Below are 7576 nucleotides of genomic sequence, written 5' to 3' on the forward strand. Positions count from 1 at the left end.
ACTGGAAATGGAGGGTGAGATTTCTATAGCGTCTTGTGAGGGGCAAGGAGTGGACCTCTCAGGCCCACCAAGCAAGTCTCCAGAGACTGATGCACTCAGGTCCCTTGCTATCTCTGGCACAGAGTATGGTGCTGGGACCATTCCTGGAGAAAGGGAGATGAGATGAGAGCCTTGGTGAGGGAGCAAGGAGAGGGCCTGCTTTGGGAATGGCCTGTATTCCTGGGTTCTGTTGAAGAAAAATATGTGTTAGTGTGTCCTGTGGGCTTTGGGGGAGACATTTTCCTAGAGGAGGACTCTGAAAAGGCAAGACAAGCACAGGTGAAGAAATGGAGAGTGACAGGGCATTTCTTGGAGCAACCAATGGAGACATTGGCTTCCTGTGGAGGATCTGTGAGAGGGATGTCCTCGTGGTGGTGGATGGTGGGGGAGCAATCCTTGAGCACCCAGGCATTAAACATTTTTCATGACCAAGTGACTCCAAGGCCAGGTCATGTCAGTGCTGATCATGTCAATTACTATGTTCCCTGCACCTTTTATCCTTTCTCTGCTTCCCTGCTCCAAGTCTGAATGGATCAGAATTCAAGGCAGACAAACTAAGAATTGAGAAAGAGGAGAAACTCAAAGCAGTAAACAGAATGAAGGGGACTGTGATGGCCCTTTTCCATGACCATGGAGTTTAGGCTCAAAACAGGACTGAAGGAGGACAGAGGGAATAATTTAAATTTAAATGAACTTTGAAGTTTTAACTAGTACTCAGGACTGGACATCTTAACTGTAGAAGGTATTTTTTTTTTACTTGAAAAGCATTTTAAGTAACTAAAAGTCACTTAAGACATTTATTGCCTCAGATAATTAGAAAAGTCATGGTATCAGGCTAGATTGTCTTTAAAGGAGAGAGAGAAGCCATCAGCACAGGAATGGGCTTGAATGATGTTCATGGTCAGGCCTAATTTTTTGTACCTGTGCCTTGTGTAGCTCTATGCTGTCAACCTAGCCTTTACCTTTTTGCTTTTAGAGATTACTAAGAATATAAACTAAGTGATGAGACTTTGTTTCAGTGTAACAGCTCAGAAACTCCTTGATGTCAGCATCCTCAGTCTTTATTTGATATCTACACTTTATCTCTTTGGTCTACAGAAACGAAGCCCAGATCTGGCTATGGGGAAATTCAATGGGAAAAATTAGCATCAGGACAAGGTGACAGGATGATGAAGGATCTGACGTCCTTGCCACATGAAGAACAGATAGAAGGGCAAGGGCATAGTTAGCATGTGAGAAATGAAAGAGTCGGGCACCCATCTTCATATAGCATGGACAAAGGACTCTATTTAATTCCATATGCCTCCACAGAATCTAACTTGAAGCATTCTAGGGAGGAAGAGTAGATAATAACCAACTTAACAACTTCAAAATGTCCAGAGCTGTTTTTAAATCCTGGAACCAGGTATGCCTAGCAGAGTAAGCTGCTATCTCTAGATATTTGGAAGTGGAGACTAACTGACTGAACACACGGGATGCCATAGAGGACCCTGCTCTGGGGAACATCCTAGGATTTCACAGCATAAGATCCCTTGCCTGTGCGAGGTTCTGGGTGTGGTTAGCATGTCCTTAAAGAGGCACTGCCCAAGAACCCAGACCATCACGGCTCTGCCGTTACCACTGTAACATGCACCTGAGGTGCCTGTGCTCACAGCTTCTGCACTCATATCCTTGTGCCGTCACGTCCAGTGTGACCACTGCCCATACCGCAGTTGTGTAGCTGAATCTTGTTTTCCTTTCTGGTTGTAGTAGCTGCAAGCAGAAACAACACAAAAGACAGATGCAGTATTAATTACAAAACTAGAAGGTTGAAGCCTCACCAAGTTTTGATTTAGTGCTCTTAGAAACATCTTTGCATCCTTAATGTGTGAAGCCTTAGGTCAGTGTCAGCACTGGTTTCACTTTAAAGACTTAGTTTTCCCAAGTTATAAGTATTAATATATCTGTCATCAAAATAAAGGTTCTGAAATAAAGATTCAGTGTACAAAAGTTAATCTTTCATTGTTGTAAAAAAAGAGAAAAGTACAAGTCCTTACCTGCTCAGTGAATGCTTCACCAACATACATCCTGAGGGGAGTTGAGTTTGAAGCCCCGGCAGCATTCGACATGTCTCTTTGGGGATTTAGTTTCCAAATTGAGACTCTAATAATCTTCTGCTTCTGCTATTTACAATGGGAGTTCATCTGTCAGCATAAAGACACAGCCTTCTCTCTGGCAGCAGAAATAGGGCTTACAGGATACATTCATTCATCCATAAGTATTTTTAAAGATGCAAACATGCTGTTATTTTCACTACATTAAAACACACACTCAAGTCTCTTCATCTTACACTCCTATCTAGCTAACACTACATTTAATCTGCTCCTCAGCCGAACTTTCCAGGAGTTTTCTAAACTTGTGGTCTTCAATTCTTTTCAAAGAATACTTTATTTAACTCAATACCTTGCAGATGTCAAATATTCTTAGTGTTAAGATCATTCCCAATATATATTACTATCCCAGACATGCATACATGCATACTCAGTCACTCAGTTGTGTCCAGCTCTTTGCACCCCATGAACTATAGTCTGCCAGGCTCCTCTGTCCATGGGATTATTCTGGAAAGAATACCAGAATGGGTTGCCATTTCCTTCTCCAGGGGATCTTCCCAGCCCCATTTCACTTGCCAAAACCCGGAAGCATATGTGGTTACCAGAGGAGATAAGTTTTGACATGAATCTTGAAGTTGAGTTTAAAATGTAGGCAGAAGGCTGAAAGTGAAGTCCCCAGGTCAGACCCATGGCCTTGTCTGAGTCTAACCACAGAGAGAGTGAACAGAATTCTTCTTGTGGAGTTAGGGTCAGGAACACAGAAGGCAGAAAAAGAATCAGCAAAAAAGAGATGAGATGCCAGACTTCCTATGAGAAGAAACACTAGCAGAAACTTAAAAGAAGTATTAATATTTGAGACATTACATCTCTAATTATGTCTAATTTCCTTGTGTCTGGTTCTAGAAAATTCTTCTTTTCTAACACTTTATCTTGTAGAGGTCTGACTGAATTACCCTGCAAAAAAAATAATATCTGTACAATGTGTCTTAATAAATGCTGAAAATTATACAAATAACATTTCCTTCACTGGCAGTTACAAATCTTACTTTACTGTAGTTTGAAGGCTATAAGTACACTGAGCTTTAATGAATCTTTGAGTTAAATTACTGATGATCATGAATGCTCTCACACCGAAGCCAATGAGAGCTATACCCCTGCAGTTTCATGAACATAAATTGTGTCTGTATATTATAAGTCTTTTAGGAGAATCACAACTTCCTGCTGATGAGAGCTGTGGATACAATCATTTTGCAACATGGTGGTCAGTTTTCAGTAACCCTTAGGTTATTAGATACTAATCAGATGCATTTTCTGTTTCATGCCACTTGAGGCCTTTGGTAAAAGGGGAACAGAACCCAATAAATGAATACTATATGCATGTAGATAGTAAACCATATAAATGTGCATCTCCTCAGCAATTGGCATTGAAGTTATGACAAGTCAGGCTCTATCCAGTGCAGTTCCCTGGGGGTATTCAACATTTATCTGGCACTGGTCACTAATATCAGTGTGGATATGTGTCTCATTAAGAGTCATCTTAAGGAATAATACATAAGGGAAATAATATATAAGGGATGTCTTAAGGAATGCCTTTGGTTGGGAAGATACCCCCTGCTACTGCTGCTGCTAAGTCGTTTCAGTCGTGTCTGACTCTGTGCGATCCCATAGATGGCAGCCCACCAGGCTCCCCTGTCCCTGGGATTTTCCAGATGGGTTGCCATTTCCCTATCGAATGCATGAAAGTTAAAAGTGAAAGTGAAGTCGCTCAGTCGTGTCTGACTCTTCGCAACCCCCATGGACTGCAGCCTACCAGGCTCCTCCATCCATGGGATTTTCCAGGCAAGAGTACTGAAGTGGGTTGCCATTGCCTTCTCCGAAGATACCCCCAGCAGGTCGTAATTTATGCACCCAACCCTAACTAAAGATTTCAAAATTCCATAACCACCACCAATGCATATGGAAGCAGAGTTCTTAAATACAGATACTCTGGACTTGTGCAAGGAAACCATGAATAGGCTGATTTTCTTAGCTGTGAGCAAACTGATCTTCACTTTTCCCATCAAGTACCTAATTACCAAATAGGCAAGTTGTGAAAGTGCTGAGTCCTAAGAAAGCAGGGACACCAAAACATATCTACAAATCAGCTTTAAAAAAAAAGAACAAAGTTGAACTTTGTAATCAAAGGAATTTGGAAAAACTCCATTTTAATTTCGGCACATACATGAAATTATGTGTTTTATGATTTAGTTGTTTTTTAATTACAAATGCAAGAGGAAGTACCAAATATTTTCAGGTTTTAGAGCCCTACAAATGTCTTCAGCTGACCTTGTTCTGCACTGAAATGGAAGCAAAGTCCCTCTCTGAGAGTGTACAAGTATCCCAGGCTGTGTGCTGGTCCAACAGTGTCTTTGTGACCCAGAAGGTAATTAGTCTGAGCCCTGAAGGATGATTGGATTACCCTTATCGGCACATGAGCTTGCAGCTCGACAGACATTATTAATGGTCATAAAATTATCTGATCCCTTTTTAACACCAGCCTTAGCATTTGTCTCCCTGACCTCATGCAGGAGTTATTCCCACAGGCTGACCAATGTGCTGGGCGAAGATGAATTCCTTTTTATTGGTTTGAAATTTATTGTTCGTTAATTTCATTGATCAAAAGGAATAAAAGATCAAAGAAAGAGTAGCCCATTACATGAAGATACAAATCATTATTACTTTCTTTAATATTTTTGACATTAGCATTAATCACTATGAATTATGGCGGTGCTCCTCTGGACATAATGTGCAACTTCAAACACATTTTATTTGAACATTGCATTATTGCTCGCCATGTTACTTCAGCAAGTTTTCTTTAGCTCTTTTAGCACAGTTTTTTCCCCCTCATTTGCAACCAAATGGGGGGAAAAGCATCATGCTTGTATCTCTAGAGGCTGTGATCACACATCTGTGTACCTGTATCTGCTTTTGCAGCAAAATACTTAATATTTAATAGACGTGACTGAGCTGTGTTCTTTCCTCAATAAACTACACCGACTTGAAAGGCATATAAATATTCAGGATCTGTGGAATCAACAACAAATTTGACATTCGGTGGGGTGGTGGGGGGGGACTTCGAGCCGTGAATGATACGATTCACGTGAATGATAGGATTGTGCACTTGATTTGAAAATGGGAGGGAAAACATAGAAAAACACCTTTAATGCATCTATAAAGACATGCATTTCCTAGCCAAAGGACTGTTTTCCAAGACAATTTTGTGTGGTTATTTTAAAACTTAAGTATGAAAGATTCAGTTATATGTGTACTTTGGGGACAATGACTGGGAACAATTTGTTATTTCTTCTTATTCAATATATACCTTTGGTTATTTATAACAAACAATTTTTTTCTTGGTCCTTTTTTTTTTCTTTCTTTTAGTCCTTTTCTTTGAATGTCTGCCTGGGTGGTCAGTTGTGACCTCTTATGACAAAATAGATATGTGAGAGCTAGAGAGATTCTCGAGATTATTCTAGTCACCTCACTTTACAGGTGGAACGCTTGGATGAAGCAGAGATAAAGGGTTTGTCTAAGGATTCACACTTGGCCAGTATCACTGCTGGCTATGGAACTACACATACTTGACTCCCAATTTATTGATCTCCAAAATAAATTTCATTTGTTCTATGGCTAAATTGCTTCAAAGGTATACTGATTGTTTTCAAAATAATTGAGGTTGCCTGTAAATTGGCTTGCGCTTGAAACTGAAGGTCTTTGTCCATCAAATATCAAGTGGAATTCAACAAGCTTTTACACAGCATCTCCTGTGTGATAGGCCCTGTGCCGGGTACTGGAAAAAAGCAAAATGACTGCATAGGTAGCTTTTGATTTCAAAGTCTAGTGAGGCAGACAGACTCAGGTAAAAATCAAATTACAACATAGTGTAAAGTATAAATGCTAGAAACTTCATGCTATTCGTGCATGCATTCAAGGAAGAATGATCTAATCTCTTGGCAAGATCAAGAACTATTTCAAGACGGTAATTCTTGAATGTATGAGGTATTGAAGAGAAAATAGGTGTTTTCTTGCCCCCCCCCAAAAAAAAAACCAATGGTTGGGGGTGGCATTCAGAATGGACAAGAAAAGTTGAATGTGCAAATATCCGGAGACGTGAAAAATTACAGCATGTTCAGAACACTCAGCTGTGGAGGAGGTAAGGGGATGGAGGTACGTGTGGTAGGGGATAGATAAGGCTGAAGGGGAAGACAGCAGCCACATCCTCCACAGCCTGGCTACGGAAACTGGCAGAGCCAGAGCCAGGTTTATGCAGATGTAAAGCATGATCTGATTCATGGGTTAGAACTACCATCATGAGGACAGTGCGGTGGGAGTGGGACTGGAGACAGAGTGTGCAGCATCTCCTTGACCCGGGCAAGAGTGACAAGGGCCTGGATTATGACAAAGTGTGATCATTCATTAGAGAGGACTTGTCAGCATGAGGAATCATGAGGGAGGAGGAAAATGTTATCATGGAGACAGAAGCGTCAAGTATGACTTCCAGACTTTTGACTTCTGTGAAGGGCATATGATGTAAAGTGACTTGGAGGTAGGGAAGAAGGGTGGGAATACAGTAAGCTCAGTTTTGAGTATATTGAGCTTGAGGTCACAGCATTCATCCATGAGGTCATTGTACCCAGTCCCCAATGGGATGTATAGTTCTGGTGAGAAATCTAGGTTGGTAGTATAGGTGAAGGAATCCTAAATGCTAAATGACCTAAATGACCTATGTATACTGGTCATTTAAGCTTGTGAAAGATGGTAAACATCCAGAGAGTACATAGAGAGGCAGCAGTATGGAAGGACACAAAACTCTCAGGGCCCCCAAAATTTCTGAGATATTTAAAGGAAGAGCCACTGTATAGAAGTCCACTAAGGGGTGGAGAGTCAGCACACTGAGATTTTAGAAAATAAGGGCAGAGTGTTTCAATGTACCAGAAACCTAAGGTCACAGTACGGTGAGTGCTGAAAACTGCATTTGACTTCTCCATTAGTGGAATATTGGTGACTTAAGCAGAGGCAGTTCCTGGCATGGTGGGACAGTCTGTTCCAGAGACAAGAGAGGAGATGGGCAAAACCAAGTACAGATGTCTCTGGGGAAAAATGTTGAGGTTTTAAGGATGTCAGTTCCCTCACAATTGAAAATCAAAATATTCCTTGATATTTGGCCCTTCAAATCTGCAGTTCTACTTCCTGGGATTCAACCAGCCACAGATCACGTAATACTGTAGTATTTACTGAAAAAAAATATCTGTTTATAAGTGGACTCACCCATGGAGCTCATGTCCATGATATTCAAGGGTCAATTTTTACAGATAAAAGATTCTAACACAAAGTGGTGATGGTCAGGAAAAAATGCAAGAGTCAAGGAATAGGGTGGGGGTAGGCAGATGGGAGTAGTTTGAGAGACT

This window comes from Bison bison, unplaced genomic scaffold (genome assembly GCF_000754665.1).
Source record: "Bison bison bison isolate TAMUID 2011002044 unplaced genomic scaffold, Bison_UMD1.0 scf7180017864490, whole genome shotgun sequence".
In the NCBI taxonomy this organism is placed as follows: domain Eukaryota; kingdom Metazoa; phylum Chordata; class Mammalia; order Artiodactyla; family Bovidae; genus Bison; species Bison bison.